Source organism: Amblyomma mixtum, chromosome 9 (genome assembly GCF_055824585.1).
Source record: "Amblyomma mixtum isolate Tamu chromosome 9, ASM5582458v1, whole genome shotgun sequence".
Lineage (NCBI taxonomy): Eukaryota > Metazoa > Arthropoda > Arachnida > Ixodida > Ixodidae > Amblyomma > Amblyomma mixtum.
The window spans coordinates 54,665,219-54,678,624 of NC_143020.1; positions in this window are offsets into that span (position 1 = coordinate 54,665,219).

The window sequence follows — 13,406 nt, forward strand, 5'->3', positions numbered from 1 at the left end:
TATCCCCACAAACTTCTTTGTAGAGGGCTAGCATGCGCCATGTGTGTTTATTCCCCCTCCCGCCCCTCCTTTCTTTGCGGCTAAGGGAGGTGAACTTCGCCGTTGAGCGGGCCCCAAGGAGGTCTGTGGTTACGCGCGGTCTCATTAGGAGCGCCCATCTTTCTGTCCAGTTGGTTCATTTTTATACTTAAAACAGTGCGCAGGGACAGGACACAGTGCCTTGTCTGTGTGTTTCTCGACTGTATCTTTCTGTCGCCTTTCGTGTCGCCGCTGCCGGAGTTCCCCAGCGGGAGGCAGCAAGTGGTGCGCAAAGCAGGCAGCAGCTAGAAGCAGCTAGCAGCGGCCAGGGAGGGGGCGGTCGGCTCACCCAAGCCTCCCATTGTCCCCTTTTGGGGAAGGACGCGTGTTCCTCGCCGGGACCGCTTGGTGCCAGTGCACAAAGAACCAAGAGCATAAAAAGGTCAAGCCGCCGTTTCATCTTACGCCGACAGTGCACCGCGGCTTCACAAACACCACTTGCGGCCCAATTAAGTCTCGGACGCTTCGTTCGGAGGTTCGACCGCTTTTCTTTTGAGAAGAGAACACTGCCGAACGAAGCGGGGTCCGGTGCGTCCGGATGAATGGGAGCTGTGGGCGGCGGTGCAGCTGGCTGGCGTCCGGGATAGCCCCGAGGCTCGACGACAACGCGGGCTCAAGAAACGGGCCGCGCGCAGAAGACGCCGCCGCACAGGACGAGCACTGCCACCTGCTTAATTGGGGACAGTGGCGGCCGCTTGACTTATGTCGCCGCCCCGACCCCGGAGGACAACTGGTGGCTTCGGCAGTCCATTGTGATCCGACTCTTATCGGAAAGTGGATCTGCGCTCCCGGGCGATGTTTGCGACAGTCGCAGCTGGGTTGGGGTCGACAATTGCCCTAGTGCCGGGAAGCGTCAAGGTCACGGGGACTGGGGAGACAAACGTACCCGTGGCAGTGTTTTGACATGTTGTTCTTATGTGTTTTGCTTTTTCTTTCCATAGGGGAGAGAGTTTGTTTACTACGGTGGAAGTGTGGGGCGGGGCACGTAACCCGGGGGCCAATCCGTATGTGTGTGAATTCTCGGAATGTACGGTGTTTTAAGGGAAAATGATGCCCTTTTTACAATATGTACATTTGAGAGAGAGTTATGTGCCTTAAGGAAGTTGGAGGGAGGACCACGCGGCTAAAAACCAATCGTGTTAAGGGTTTGACACGATTGGGTGCTGATGAATGTGGGCCGGGCCCATGTGTCTTTAAAACTGGGTCCCGGAGCCCGGAAGAGAGGTTCTGGGCTACGGAGATAGATGTAACGCATCTTCGGCTATGCCGAGTAGGGGCCTCCCCTAAATGTTAGCCAGTTCCATGTTGTTGTGGTGCTCACTGCTCAACTTGTATATATATGTAAACTATTGTATATAAAGCTTCAATTTATATCCCCTGCAAGTTCTCTGTTGTTTGCAAGTATCATCTCCTATAGACCTTCAGCCTTCAAGTAATAACAAGCCGTCTCCGACGGGGCACCCCTGGTGCAGAAGAAAGAAGTGAAAAAGAACCTATTCGCTTTTGCTACCAGAAGTAAGCAAGAGCGAAACTTTACTGGCGCAGTCGGCAGGATCCTGTTGCTATCAGAAGGGAGCACAGGAGAAAGGGAAGGCAAGAGAGTAGAGACGTCCAGGCATCAACAAGTCGAGCATCGGCGGTTTGGGAGGACGAGGCGCAGGCGGAGAGTAGCTGCAGCGGTCGAGGAAGTCAGGTCCCGTCATCGGAAGTCAACTGCCATCGTCTCCAGTGGAGCGGCGACAGTCGAGGACACCGACGGCAAGTGGCAGCTGATCGCAGGGGGACAGCTTCAGGAGCAAGAGCGAGCAAGTGAGCTGCAAGGACCTCAGCGATAGTCCAGCGGCGCGTAAGGGCTTCCGGTCAGGAAAGCAGCGCGTCGAGGCGGAGACTCGACGATCACCTGCGGTTCAAAGCAAGGTGACGGCGACGGGCACCGGTAAAGCGGCGTGCGACAGCTCTTCGCAGCGTGCGGAAAGTGTCTGTGGACGCGACCCCAAGGAGCTGGCCATGCGGAACGACGCATCGAAACTGTGAGTTTCCTTGGTCGCATTGTTCACGTCCCTGTTCGTGTGTTGAGGGGTACGGAAGCGGTATGGAGGGCCATCTATGCCGACCCACACTCAATGTGAGGGACCAATTGGAATTATGGAAGGCGCGCTTAGCGGACCTGCAGGCGCAAATTGCAGAGCAAAATGCTGGAAAGGCGCTGCCTCAGGATAGGGAGGTGGTAACAGCGAAGCTTGAGCAGCTAGGGCTCGAAGTGGCTAAGCTCAGGGAGTCTAGAAGAGCTAGTCAACTAGCCATACAGAACTGCTCCGAGTACCGAGAGGTGAGGCCGTCTGCGCTGGAGGGCAAATTGATATGCTTGTCCAGCGCAGGCCAAGAAAGAAGCAGGCAGGACGCTGTAAGCAGTCGGCCGGTAGGCAGAAACACCTCTTTTTCCGAAAAGACCGCAAAAAGCGCAGGAAGTGAGGACGAGGTTCCTGAGGGGCGCGATGGTATCACAGATTTCCCGCCACTGCGGGCGGCTCGTAACGAAGGGGAGGAGCCAAATTCTGATGATCTGGGGGTAAGCGAGACCAAATTGACCGATAACAAACGGGACAGCGGTCAAATTGTTGCAGGCTTGATGGCGGAGGTTGTGACCTCCGACATATCAAAAGAACGAGACGAAAACGGCCAAGCAGAAGCAAGAAGGGAGTCAGCTTATCGGGAAACTGAAATTTCAAGTGAAGGAAGCACCCTGATGGAACAGAGCGCCGCGGTATTAGAGGCAGTGATCGCGCACTCCGACGAGGAATCCGCTCAGATCAGCTCTATCCCAGATGAGGCCAGGGACGAGGGCACGAGTTCGGGAAGAAAAACCCGGTCGCAAGCAAGCTGCGAAAAAGAGGAGTCCGTTCGGCATGAAACGGCCAGCAACGAAAGACGGAAGGTTGGCGAGCTAACGCCAGGAGGAGAGCTACCGCTGCGGCAACGGCACACTGTGCCGGGCATAGGGCAGGAAGTGCCCAGGAGCGTTACTGATGGCAAGAGCCTTTCTTCGGAGGCAGAGAATGGAGGTGGGCCTGCTGGGCCGACCAGGGGAAGTACCGCGCAGTTGTCGAACGCACCCAATGGGTGTCTGATCAGGTCAGGTGAGGACAGGGAGATGCGTAGGGACTGGCCGAAGGGCAAATTCGGGTCAGGTGACTGCGAGGAAGCTCATGCCGTCTCAGACGAAGCCACGAAACCGGCAGGAGTAGATCAATCAGGGAGCGGCAATTTTAAGGTTTGCCCGTGCATTAAAGGTGCAGATGGCTCCAAGCGAGGCATAGTACCAGGAGGCAGGTGCCTGGCTTTCACGCCGAAAGTCGGCGCGTGGAGCAATACGTTCCGTGCGGCAGTACGCCAAAGCAAGTGCAGCAAAACCGGCCGCAACGGTATGGTTACTAGGCCGACCAGGGGCTATGCTCCTTACGCTTCGCGCGGTTTGTACTGGCACGCCGGAGAAAGCGTACCCTCAGGGGCATCACGTGCGCGGGGATTCGGACCCATCGCGGACCAGGATGTTTTCGATCCTGGAGGGCAGCAGCTTTTGAATTCTCGCCCCGTGGCGGCACCAGGCGCATGAGCTGAGTGACCGTTAGTCGTTAACCGTGTTCGTTGATAACACATCACGGCTCGAATGCACACAGGGACACTCGGTGCGACCAAGGAGGCTCACGCGGCCACTTGCGGACCTCATACGAGTGCTTCAGTTGCAAGTGTCTGTGTGTATGAGTGCTTATTCGCGAGCAGGACGGGGCTGTGCATGCAGGTTTAACTGGTCGCGGCGCGACAGCGTGACCTTCTGTCAAGGCGCTGTACGGGAATGTGTGAAACGCGTACGCACGTGTGTGGCACTGACTGTAAGCACAGCCAATGGACCGGGACACCCGTACTACGACCACAGCATGCATGAAACGTTTTTACTTTTGAAGTGCGTGCTTAGTTTCGTTTTTGGGTTCGTTGTGGGTAAGCCACTAGCCCTCTTTTTGTGTTTGTTTTTATTCATCTAAGCGTGCTGCAACCCTTAGATGAATTTTGAGGGGGGCGTGTAGAGGGCTAGCATGCGCCATGTGTGTTTATTCCCCCTCCCGCCCCTCCTTTCTTTGCGGCTAAGGGAGGTGAACTGTGGTTACGCGCGGTCTCATTAGGAGCACCCATCTGTCTGTCCAGTTGGTTCATTTTTATACTTAAAACAGTGCGCAGGGACAGGACACAGTGCCTTGTCTGTGTGTTTCTCGACTGTATCTTTCTGTCGCCTTTCGTGTCGCCGCTGCCGGAGTTCCCCAGCGGGAGGCAGCAAGTGGTGCGCAAAGCAGGCAGCAGCTAGAAGCAGCTAGCAGCGGCCAGGGAGGGGGCGGTCGGCTCACCCAAGCCTCCCATTGTCCCCTTTTGGGGAAGGACGCGTGTTCCTCGCCGGGACCGCTTGGTGCCAGTGCACAAAGAACCAAAAGCATAAAAAGGTCAAGCCGCCGTTTCATCTTACGCCGACAGTGCACCGCGGCTTCACAAACACCACTTGCGGCCCAATTAAGTTTCGGACGCTTCGTTCGGAGGTTCGACCGCTTTTCTTTTGAGAAGAGAACACTGCCGAACGAAGCGGGGTCCGGTGCGTCCGGATGAATGGGAGCTGTGGGCGGCGGTGCAGCTGGCTGGCGTCCGGGATAGCCCCGAGGCTCGACGACAACGCGGGCTCAAGAAACGGGCCGCGCGCAGAAGACGCCGCCGCACAGGACGAGCACTGCCACCTGCTTAATTGGGGACAGTGGCGGCCGCTTGACTTATGTCGCCGCCCCGACCCCGGAGGACAACTGGTGGCTTCGGCAGTCCATTGTGATCCGACTCTTATCGGAAAGTGGATCTGCGCTCCCGGGCGATGTTTGCGACAGTCGCAGCTGGGTTGGGGCCGACAATTTCCCTAGTGCCGGGAAGCGTCAAGGTCACGGGGACTGGGGAGACAAACGTACCCGTGGCAGTGTTTTGACATGTTGTTCTTATGTGTTTTGCTTTTTCTTTCCATAGGGGAGAGAGTTTGTTTACTACGGTGGAAGTGTGGGGCGGGGCACGTAACCCGGGGGGCCAATCCGTATGTGTGTGAATTCTCGGAATGTACGGTGTTTTAAGGGAAAATGATGCCCTTTTTACAATATGTACATTTGAGAGAGAGTTATGTGCCTTAAGGAAGTTGGAGGGAGGACCACGCGGCTAAAAACCAATCGTGTTAAGGGTTTGACACGATTGGGTGCTGATGAATGTGGGCCGGGCCCATGTGTCTTTAAAACTGGGTCCCGGAGCCCGGAAGAGAGGTTCTGGGCTACGGAGATAGATGTAACGCATCTTCGGCTATGCCGAGTAGGGGCCTCCCCTAAATGTTAGCCAGTTCCATGTTGTTGTGGTGCTCACTGCTCAACTTGTATATATATGTAAACTATTGTATATAAAGCTTCAATTTATATCCCCTGCAAGTTCTCTGTTGTTTGCAAGTATCATCTCCTATAGACCTTCAGCCTTCAAGTAATAACAAGCCGTCTCCGACGGGGCACCCCTGGTGCAGAAGAAAGAAGAGAAAAAGAACCTATTCGCTTTTGCTATCAGAAGGAAGCAAGAGCGAAACTTTACTTTCTTAATCTCATCTGCCCACCTAACTTCCTGCCGCCCCCTGCTACGTTTGCCTTCTCTTGGAATCCACTCGCTCGCCTTTAATTAAGTACCACCGGTTATCTTGCCTTCGCATTACATGCCCTGCCCAAGCCCATTTCTTTATCTTGATTTCGACTAGGATGTCATTAACCCGCGTTTCTTCCCTCACCCACTCCGCCCGCTTCTGTTCTCTTAACGTTACACCTATCACTTTGCATTGCTCGCTGTGTTGTCCTTAACTTAAGCTGAACTCTATTTCGGATCTTGGATGCGGATCATGAGAGGGAAATAACGAGAAGAATAGGAACGGGGTGGAGTGCATATGGCAGGTTCTCACACATCATGAATAGCAGTTTGCCAATATCTCTCAAGAAAAGAGTCTACCTTACCGGTACTCACCTATGGGGTAGAAATATGGAGGCTCTCTTGAATACGTACCGGCTGGCCCAGCGTTATAGAACGGGTGCCGAGATGGTGTACATGTGTTTTTAAACTACATTTTTTTCTCTCAAATAAAAAATACAAAAATAAGAAAATGGAGAGCGGATGCACTGAGAGAGAGGGTCAAAGCGGGGAGCTGATAGTCGGCCTATGATGCCGGTTCCTGGGTTTCGGAGTTTCCAGGTCTAAGAAGGCAGTGACGTAGCATTTAGAAAACGCGTCGCCTCCTCCCGGCTCATCTTCGAGTCCTCTGCTATTGCGCTGGAGCTGGGCGCTGAATTCCGCCATCAACAAATATATTACTTCCAAATTTCAACAAGAGATCAATTTCTTTTCTTTGTCACGTTACATCATTATAGCAAAATACGTGAACTCTTGGAGATATTAAGTTCAGTGGTACGCTCAGTTAAGTTCAGCGGCTAGTGCACAATTTGAGTTTTAAACATTTTTCAAGTTGACATTTGTTTTAGGAGCAACATGCGATAGAGCTTCAATTTCTGCAGCTTTACTATGTTCAAAACGCCCGCTGCTCTGAAACGCGTCGTAAATTATAGTTTTCTCGTCTTAGTGGCCTTTATATTGAGGATTGATTGGTCGGTAGAGTCCATCTCAAGCATAAGTTTTCGATGTCTTTCGTGCGCAGGCGACCCTGAGAATCAAGGCAGAAAAGCGGGGTCTTCAGCCAAAAATCACGGCCAGCACAGGAGACCATCGAAAGAATCTCAAGGAACTCCCATAGCCGCCATCATTACCTTTGCCCTCCTAACGTCCAGTGCTGCTGCCTATGGGCTGTACACGCTCTGGAGTACCAAGGAAACCACCGCGCAGGCCTTCATGGCCGACTTGCCCAATGCCATGTACATGTCGTGCAACTCTTCCGCATGCAGAAGCGCCGTACAAGAAATCCAGGCCTCAGCCGATAGCTCTGTCATGCCGTGCCACGACTTTTACCTTTTCGCCTGCGGCAAGTGGAACACGACATCTAAGTCTTCGCCGCAGTTCTCCTACAACCGATTTCTTGAGCAAGAGTTCTTCGACATGGTGGATGCGAGACTGACAGCAACCAGCGGAGATCCGACCGCTCGAAAGATTGGAAACGTCTACAGCTCCTGCGTTGCCTTTCACGTCAATCGCAGTGCCGACCTAGGTGCCATCTTTAATGCGGCGAAGATAGACGCCGAACGCTGGCTGAGTGCAAGTAACTACTACGTGCTATTTGAAATGATCGTCGAGAGCATCCTGACCAATCACCAGAAGTCCATCCTATCAATCGTGTATCACCGCAACGGTACGGTAGACATCAGGATCGGCACAGGCATCGACGCCGAGTCCCTGTTCTCCCTCCGACAAGTCATGATGAAGGAGGCTGAGAACCTTCCTGGCAACGACTGGTACCGCGCCCAGAAGGAAAACATTAACGCTCTGAATGACGGCATCGTGGAAATCGTACGAAAATACTTTGGCATCCACAATCCTTTGTTGTCCGTAAAGCCTGAGCGCTTTGACAAGGACCCCATAGCACGCTGGTTTGCGCAGCCACTCGTTAAGCACGCGAAGAGCACGTACAAACCAGCGCCGATACAGATTCGCTACCCGGACGATTCCTCCATGCTTCAACTGTTGACATGGATCCAGAAATTCGATATCAAGGTTGCAGCTCTGTACGCACTGTACGTCCCGTTCGCGGTGTTCATCAACTTCGAACGAGAGACAGTGGTCCTAAGGGGTCACAGCGTGCGCTCCGAAGTCCGTTCCGTGTGCGCTAACTTTGTGCACTTGCTCTTCAAGGACAACTTGCACTCGGTAATAGCGGCTTCGACGGGCGCTTCCCAAGCCCTACCTAGGATCAATGCAATGTGGAGACGACTTCAAGAGGTCAGCCCGAGGCACCCGGATGCAGGGGGACTGAGGCTGAAAGAAGACCCCGTTCCTCGTAATGCCACGATCGTGCTCCATGGTATGTTTTTTTCCTTTTGTGCCTGAACGTAAAATAATGCCTCCTGTAACTCAGGGAGTAAATTAGGCTTGACAAAGATATTCCGGACGCCAAGTGCAGGTTGTCCATTATGGCGTGTATTCCTGGTGTTTCACCAAAGGTGTGCTGCTAGTTTAAAGTTCTTGCCGCTGGGCTTGTTGGTGTGTATTCTTGAAAGACGTTTGAGCGAAAATGGCAACACGGACGAATAAGCGAACAGGAAAGAGCGCTCGTCCTATTCCCTTACTCAATCGTGTTGGTGTTTTGCGCTGTCGTGCTTGTTTGAAAACTGGACTTTTTCAGCTAGAAGAGCGCTTTTTCTGGCACAGTATTGTCAGTGGTGTAGCGCTGGTTAAACAATATTGAATAGGTGACACTTAAGGATTACTATTAGTCTCCTTATGTACTGAGAGGCGTCTAGCCACAGTACGTAATATCCATACAGGCTACACGCTGTGGCCCACAAATTTTGGCTACATCGCACCAAATTACATGTGCTTTCGAGAAGATTGCATGCGTAGGAATATCCCAGTTGCATGTAACTCGTCAAAATAGCCAAAATGTCTTGGGCCACAGCACGGATTCTGACTGCTTTTTCCAAGTTCTAGAAACTTATATAATACATATGATGGGCTACATGCCTTTCAGTAAATAAATAACCAAACAGCAATAGTTGCAAAGTTAAATACTGAAGATTAGTTAAAGTGCCTACTAGTAGTAGGTCTTAGCTGTATGGTGATGCGCTACAACTCTGAACATGCTAATACGAAAAAGCGCTCTTCTAACAAATAAAGCCTATCCTTTTATAAATTAGAGAACATCTAGGGTGAAACACCCGGTGCATAAAAACGAGCCGCTATATTAAAACAGTTCGTTACGTCCCTTACCACCTTTTTATGTTTTATATCTCTTCGCGCCGTTGGAAAAAAGGGTCTCGGTTAGTGTTGTGGAACCGGATATTCGGTAGAAATCGCAGTGCCTGCTATCATGAAGATGCGAGCAAATACCATGCTCTTCTTCAATTTCTTGAATGTAGTACTAGTCATTGGGTCGAAAGCGCAACGCAGAGAGCGCAAGCCTCCGAACCAAATCAGTTAAGCAAAATGCCCAACAGGTCGCAGCACTTGTCGAAACTTTTCGACAACTTGTTGAAAAACACCCGAAAATTGTGTTTACTATAATATATGTTTCATTATGCATTCAGTGTCAACGCACGTGACACCAAGCGCATGGACTTAAGCATCGCTTCATTTACTTAAGCCAAGCTTTCCGATCCCAATATGATAGCGTTATCTTGACCATACAGGAATCTAGACCGGTACTCTACGTCAAACCTCATAATAATAGGGGTGTTGGGGGTGAAAACATGTATTTGGAAGGAACAGGAGGTATGTTTGGATCAGACCGTAAGGGACCGATCCTTACAAGCACTAGATGGAGGTCCCTAGTTTGGGACCCCAGTGGCGATGGCCGACGCCCGGGCGCGCCCGACTAAGGTTTGTTCAGCCTGTAAGTCGTGGCAGCCGAGCAGGGTCGCCTCCCAGTCCTCCCGGGTTGGGTTGGGGATTGGAGGGGTAGACCCACGTGAAAGCTTTGGTTTTGCTTTGGAATAATTTTACCCGCTACGTTTCTAGTGAACAGATATCCAGACGTCAAATAAAATTCTCTGTTCTTCGTAATGCGAGCAGTCATCCCTTATGTTTTTGTTTCCTCTCAGGTGAATAATATATAATTAGTAATTCGTTTCCCCCAATGGTACCAGCGGGATATTGGGTGTACGCTGCGTCTATAACATTCTCTGTCAGTATTCTAGCGTGTTTGCGGCCACTCTGGGTGACGCAGATATTACGGACAATTCATCCGAAATGGCAGAAGCGATTTAGGGCCTCCTCAAGCTTTCAATCGGTTTCTTTGCCTGAAGGACATTTGTAGGTGTGTGCAATCTTTTCGAGCACCTCTCGTTTTCGTTGAGTGCACCTCTCCTTTTAGTCTTACATAAATTGTTTTTGCTATTGAACACTAGGAGGAGGAGGAAAGAGACTTTAATGGATAATGGAGAGGTCTGCCTGGTTATAGGCTTGAGCATGCTACTCCAGATGAGGATGAAAGAAAAGAGTGAAAAAAAAAATGTGACATCAAACATACTCAACACTCACGCACTCACGCACTCTCACACACACAATGAGTATCAAAGTATGTCCACTAAAACCGTGTCCCTTAGATGACTATCAAAGTATGTCCACTAAATCCGTGTCCCTTAGAAAAACTAAGAAAGCTTTTGTCCCTCGCTCAGCCGAAGTCGCATCAGTCCAGGGTCCAAGGACATGCTCCAGGTGCACGGGGTCGTCCTGACGATGTCCTAAAGCACCTAACAGTGCCTTGCTATGAGTATTAAAGATTTGGCAGTGGCATATCAAGTGTCGAATATCTTCGCGCACACCACATGTCGGGCACAGAGGGCTACTTGATACACCAGTTTTATAAAGATAGAATTTAGTAAAGGCAACGTCCAGACGAATTCGGTGCAGGCAATTACAGTCACGTCTATTTAAATTCCGGGGCATGCGGAATTCACAAACGGGGTCAATGCGATAGAGGGGCCTGTATTGACGCCGCCGATCACACCACAAAGAGCGTTGCGTCTGCTAGGCTTTAGTAGCGAGAAGTCTCGCGCCATCACTACGAGAAAAGGGTATAGTGCCTGCAAGATTACTAATGGTGTAATAATTCGCGGCGCTATGTAATAGGCTAGAGAGGAAGGCTGCCGAGAAGGTTGCCATAGAGAGTGTACGAGTGGCGTCATCTGTTGTCCTCACCTATAGACAGAAACTAGTTTTATGCTGAATACCGGGCCTACATCCCCAGGAAGGTGTAATGTGATACCTCGGGAACGTTTTTGCGATATCTTACTAAAGTGTATTGTGATTTTTGGTGGAGCGACAGAATGCAGACTACTTATTGGAACCTTCTGAACTCTTCTTGCAGGACACTTCGACGACCCCAAAAAAATGCCTGAGGGAGCGCTGGAAGGCGAGTATGGCGGCGACTTTGTACTTAACTTGATTAGTTACACGCGAAACACTGGCGTCCTGGTCCCCGTCGAGCCAGCCAACAGCTGGTCTTCGGATGAACTAGAACCCAAGCTATTCCGGCCTCCTTACTTCTACCCGGATGCAACGGAGCCGTTCCTCAACTACGCTACCGTCGGCATTAAGGTGGCCAGAGAACTGTTCGTGCGGAGTGTTCCAAAGGAGGCCCTCACGTCGACCGAGGTCATGTCCTGCTTCGCAACGTTCGCGCTAAGCCACATGAACCTGGCCATCCAAGGGCTGCACTGGACCCGTTACGCGGGACTGACCTGGGCGATTGAGGCTGCTCTCGACGCGGCTCTGGGCGCTCCCAGACACGGCAGGTCTGCGCACCTGGAGAGATTCATGTTTCTACGTTTCGCACATGCCTACTGCGGCGAACCACCGGCGTCTAGGAAGCCTCTCGTCTATGTCGTGCGCTCGTCCAAGACGTTCGCCAAAGCGTTTCAATGCACGAAGCCACCGTTCCCCAACTGTGGAGTTTATGGCGATATGGCGCGCGCTTCCAAGGTGTAGTCTTCCTAAGACTCGGAGCGTTTTGTTTTGTCTCTGTTTTTACACCTTTTACCTACTTTTGTGTTTTCTTTTTTTTTATAATAATTGAGCTGGCGATAATAGCTGAAGAGGTTACTAAGCAAATTTTTTTGCAATGAAGGCACATATTTTTTTATGCACACAGACCTTGTTAACACCTGCAAGATGCATTACGTGAGAGACACTCCGTTGTGCTTCAGCATACCGAGAATCGTGTTCGTAACGGACCTCCAAGCGCTAAACACGGAATGCGCTTGCCGAAAATATCGTCGCCATTTAGGAAGACTGATTTTCGTGGCCAGACACCACGCTTCGTTTCTCGACGATGCGCACACTACGCTATTCACGCATAATGACGTAATCAATAGTCCTCAGAGGGGAGAACAGGAATCTTGGCTGCGGAAAGCCTACAATATATCAACGTGAGTATCAAAGTAAACTTACTGCACAGGACAAGCTTCTTCCTAACTGGAAGAATTTGGTCAAAAGATGTTCCTGCGGTGGCGTACCCGGTGCTGTTGATGCTGTTCATCCGACAGCGCGTGTTTACTAGGCAGCGCCGCAGTCAACGGCGCAAGCACGCCGAAGGGACAGGCTATTTGCAGTATTCTCTTTTACGCTTGCGGTAGTACACATTACACGCCGCTTTCATCTGGAGACGATGTTTGGTTGGTGCGTGTGTTCCGATTCACGTACGGCTGGATTGTGTCACATTCACGATCCTGCCGAATTCGGCAGATGACTTCAGCTGATTCGACGTTTTCGAGTCTGAAGTGGCCACCGATTTACGCGTCCCGCGCCTCCTCCGGTTTGGCCCGTATAGAAGTAGGACCGCCTACAGCGGCATGATCTGCGCACGGCTTTGAAATAACACCTGGCTGCTGCACCGCCACCATCACTGATGCTCAAGTGGCAAACGAAACATTGAGTCCAGCCTCTCGCGACCTTCTCATTGAGTAGCATAAGAAGCCTAATCATCCAAGGAGATGCGAAGTGCGCCCGTGCCGTTGCTGTGACAGTCCACTGAAGCCTGTTGCGGGAGAGCTTTTCGGCCTAACTCGCCTAGACCCTTTATCGTATACACAAACATTTTTCTTTAATCTACTCTTCAGCTTTAAAGCTCTTGTAGGTTGTTATATTTTCTTGGATATCTATTTCTTGCTCACGAACATTTGGTTTGCAGATCATATTTGCGCATATTGCTGTGCTGCTCAAGCTACACCAATCACTGTTTTCTCACAAGCTATATTTCTAAGGCAGTTCCATGATCATTACCAGCTTGACTACGCCCACTGCATTGCAAACGCCTCTTCCATGTCTCTCAATCTTATCCGCCCACGATGGATTATAGTATAGTAAAGCTGCTGTAGACAGCAAATACCGAAACAACACCTGGCGTCGTGAAGGTTGCCGCATTCCTCAAGAGTAACGGCTAACAAAGCGTCAAAGACGTCGCAGACCAAGACAACTACGCTCGCCGGAACCTAAGAGCAACAACGACCTAACCAGTTATTCATTCGGGAATTTGCTAAAGATGCTGAACGCATTGCCTTCGGTCCCGCCGGGCCCGACTCCAACGGACCATTGTCTGTCCTGGTTGCATCAGGTTCCTAGCCCCTTGA